This window comes from Arachis ipaensis, chromosome B5 (genome assembly GCF_059453495.1).
Source record: "Arachis ipaensis isolate K30076 ecotype BB chromosome B5, ASM5945349v1, whole genome shotgun sequence".
NCBI classification, from domain to species: Eukaryota; Viridiplantae; Streptophyta; class Magnoliopsida; order Fabales; family Fabaceae; genus Arachis; species Arachis ipaensis.
Genome location: NC_142440.1, coordinates 34,493,966 through 34,498,485, shown reverse-complemented (window position 1 = coordinate 34,498,485; position 4,520 = coordinate 34,493,966). Strand labels below are relative to the sequence as shown.

Genomic DNA, 4,520 nt, shown 5'->3' with positions numbered 1-4,520 from the left:
TGCAGCCATTGACCACAGTGATGCCTCCAAATGATTAGCCATGCAGTGACAGCGTATCGGACCATTTTCACAAAGAGGATGAAAAGTAGCCATTGACAATGGTGATGTTCTTACATAAAGCCAGCCATGGAAAGGAGTAGAACTGATTGGATGAAGACAGCAGGAAAGCAGAAGTTCAGAGGGACGAAAGCATCTCTATACCTTTATTTGAAATTCTCACCAATGATATATATAAGTATTTCTATCTTTATTTTCTGTCTATTTATTATTTATTTTCGAAAACTCCATAATCAATTATTATCCGCCTGACTGAGATTTACAAGATGACTATAGCTTGCTTCATACCAACAATCTCCGTGGGATCGACCCTTACTCACGTAAGGTTTTATTACTTGGACGACCCTGTGCACTTGCTGGTTAGTTGTATCGAAGTTGTGAATGAAAAATGATTTATTAAGACGTGCGTACAGAGTTTTTGGCGCCGTTGCCGGGGATTGTTCGAGTTTGGACAACTGACGGTTCATCTTATTGCTCAGATTAGGTAATTTTCTTTTTGTTTTATTTTCAAAAAATTTTCAAAAATCCTTCAAAAATTTCTCATCTGTTTTCGAAAATTATTCTAAAATTTTTTTAAGAATGAATTCTAGTGTTTCATGAAGCATGTTGAAGCCTGACTGGCTGTAACGTCATGTCTAAATTCATTTGGACTGGGGCTTCCAACCCAACATTATCAAGAGCAAGCTAGTTGTTGCTAATCCACCTGCTGTTGTTCCAGATCCAAAAGATTTACATGCTAAAGCTTGACTGGCTATTAAGCCATGTCTAACCCTCAGATTGGAGCTTTAGAATAAGAGTGCAAGATTCCTGGAATTCATATTAAAAATTTTGGAATCCTTATTTTTCTTTTTCACACTAATTTTCGAAAAATATAAAATAAAAATACAAAAAAATCACAAAATCATAAAAAAATCAAAAATATTTTGTGTTTCTTGTTTGAGTCTTGAGTCAATTTCAAGTTTGGTGTCAACTGCATTTTTTCTAAAAATTCTCTGCATTTTTCGAAAATTCATATTATATTTTTTTTCTTGATAAACCTTCTTGATTGATCTTCATATTATATTTTTTTGTGTTGTATGGTGTTTTTCATATGCATTCTTGAATTCTTAGTGTCTAAGCATTAAAGATTTCTAAGTTTGGTGTCTTGCATGTTTTCTTTGCATAAAAAAATTTTCAAAAATAAGTTCTTGGTGTTCATCTTGATCTTCAAAGTGTTTTTGGTGTTCATCTTGACATTCATAGCATTCTTGCATGCATTCATCATTTTGATCTAAAAATTTTCATGCATTGAGTCTTTTTCATGTTTTTCTCTTTCATCATTGAAAATTCAAAAATAAAAAAAATATCTTTCCCATTTTCACTCATAAATTTCGAAAATTTGGATTGACTTTTTCAAAAAAAATTTTAAAAATCTAGTTGTTTTTATGAGTCAAATCAAAATTTCAATTTAAAAATCTTATCATTTTCAAAATCTTTTTCAAAAATCAAATCTTTTTCATTTTTCTTAGTTATTTTCGAAAATTTTAAAAATATTTTTCAAAAATCTTTTTCTTATTTTTATCACATAATTTTCGAAAATAACATCATCAATTAATGTTTTGATTCAAAAATTTCAAGCTTGTTACATGCTTGTTAAGAAAGATTCAAACTTTAAGTTCTAGAATCATATCTTGTGATTTCTTCTGAATCAAGTCATTAATTGTGATTTTAAAAATCAAATCTTTTTCAAAACTAATTTCAATCATATCTTTTCAAAAATATCTTTTTATCTTATCTTTTTTAAAATCATATCTTTTTCAAAAATTTGATTTTAAAATATCTTTTCTAACTTATCTTCTTATCTTTTCAAAATTGATTTTCAAATTTGTTTCAGCTAACTAACTAACTTTTTGTTTGTTTCTTATCTTTTTCAAAACTACCTAACTAACCCTCTCTCTCTAATTTTCGAAAATATCTCCCTCTTTTTCAAAAATTCTTTTTAATTAACTAATTGTTTCAAAATTCAATTTTAATTTATTTCTTCTTTTAATTTTCGAAAATCACTAACCATTTTTCAAAAATAATTTTCAAAAATTCTCTTTCTCTCTCATCTTCTTATATTTATTTATTCATCTACTAACACTTCTTTTCATCTCACATCTCTGCTCTCCTCACCCTTGTGTTTCTTTCCTTATATTACATTCTTTTCTTCTTCTTTTCTTCTACTCACACAGGGACCTCTATACTGTGGTAAAAAGGATCCCTATTATTATTTTTCTGTTCCCTCTTTTTCATATGAGCAGGAGCAAGGACAAGAATATTCTTGTTGAAGCAGATCCAGAACCTGAAAGGACTCTGAAGAGGAAACTAAGAGAAGCTAAATTACAACAATCCAGCAAGCACCTTTCAAAAATTTTCGAACAAGAAGAGGAGATGGCAGCCGAAAATAATAATAATACAAGGAGAATGCTTGGTGACTTTACTGCACCTAATTCTAATTTACATGGAAGAAGCATCTCCATCCCCACCATTGGAGCAAACAATTTTGAGCTGAAACCTCAATTAGTTTCTCTGATGCAGCAGAACTGCAAGTTTTATGGACTTCCATCTAAAGATCCTTTTCAGTTCTTAACTGAATTTTTGTAGATCTGTGATACTGTTAAGACCAATGGAGTAGATCCTGAAGTCTACATGCTCATGCTTTTCCCTTTTGCTGTAAGAGACAGAGCTAGAATGTGGTTGGACTCTCAACCCAAAGATAGCCTGAACTCTTGGGATAAGCTGGTCACGGCTTTCTTAGCCAAGTTCTTTCCTCCTCAAAAGCTGAGCAAGCTTAGAATGGATGTTCAAACGTTCAGACAGAAAGAAGGTGAATCCCTCTATGAAGCTTGGGAGAGATACAAGCAACTGACCAAAAAGTGTCCTTCTGACATGCTTTCAGAATGGACCATCCTGGATATATTCTATGATCGTCTGTCTGAATTAGCTAAGATGTCATTGGATACTTCTGCAGGTGGATCCATTCACCTAAAGAAAACGCCTGCAGAAGCTCAAGAACTCATTGACATGGTTGCTAATAACCAGTTCATGTACACTTCTGAGAGGAACCCTGTGAGTAATGGGACGCCTCAGAAGAAGGGAGTTCTTGAAATTGATACTCTGAATGCCATATTGGCCCAGAATAAAATATTGACTCAGCAAGTCAATATGATTTCTCAGAGTCTGAATGGAATGCAAGCTGCATCCAACAGTACTCAAGAGGCATCTTCTAAAGAAAAAGCTTATGATCCTGAGAACCCTGCAATAGCAGAGGTGAATTACATGGGTGAACCTTATGGAAACACCTATAACCCCTCATGGAGAAATCACCCAAATCTCTCATGGAAGGATCAACAAAAGCCTCAACAAGGCTTTAATAATGGTGGAAGAAACAGGTTTAGCAATAGCAAGCCTTTTCCATCATCCACTCAGCAACAGACAGAGGACTCTGAACAAAATACCTCTAATTTAGCAAATTTAGTCTCTGATCTATCTAAGGCCACTGTGAGTTTCATGAATGAAACAAGGTCTTCCATTAGAAATTTGGAAGCACAAGTGGGCCAGCTGAGTAAGAAGATCACTGAAACCCCTCCTAGTACTCTCCCAAGCAAAACAGAAGAAAATCCAAAAGGAGAGTGCAAGGCCATTGATATAACCATCATGGCCGAATCCAAAGAGGAAGGGGAGGACATGAATCCCAAGGAGGAAGACCTCCTGGGACGTCTAGTGATCAATAAGGAGTTTCCCTCTGAGGAACCAAAGGAATCTGAGACTCATCTAGAGACCATAGAGATTCCATTAAACCTCCTTACGCCCTTTATGAGCTCTGATGAGTACTCCTCTTCTGAAGAGAATGAAGATGTTACTGAAGAGCAAGTTGCCAAGTTCCTTGGTGCAATCATGAAGCTGAATGCCAATTTATTTGGTAATGAGACTTGGGGAGATGAACCTCCCCTGTTCACCAATGAACTGAATGCATTGGATCAACTGAGATTTCCTCAGAAGATACAAGATCCTGGAAAGTTCTTGATACCTTGTACCATAGGCACCATGACCTTTGAGAAGGCTCTATGTGACCTGGGGTCAGGAATAAACCTCATGCCCCTCTTTGTAATGGAGAAACTGAGAATCTTTGAGGTGCAAGCTGCTAAAATCTCATTAGAGATGGTAGAAAACTCAAGAAAAGAGGCTTATAGACAAGTAGAGGACGTGTTAGTAAAGGTTGAAGGCCTTTACATCCCTGCTGATTTCATAATCCTAGATACTGGGAAGGATGAGGATGAATCCATCATCCTTGGAAGACCCTTCCTAGCCACAGCAAGAGCTGTGATTGATGTTAACAGAGGTGAACTAGTCCTTCAATTGAATGAGGACTCCCTTGAGTTTAAAACTCAAGGACATCCTTCTGTAAACATGGAAAAGAGGCACAGTAAGCTTCTCTCAAA

The 4,520-nt window shown here is 35.0% G+C and overlaps 1 non-coding gene across 1 annotated transcript; it reads right to left on the bottom strand.

The window, feature by feature from the left end:
• Positions 1-2,865: 2,865 nt before the first annotated feature.
• On the bottom strand, positions 2,866-2,973 carry LOC148563818 (small nucleolar RNA R71). Its single transcript, XR_015883891.1, has one exon. It is a non-coding gene; the product is annotated as a small nucleolar RNA R71 (small nucleolar RNA).
• Positions 2,974-4,520: the final 1,547 nt, after the last annotated feature.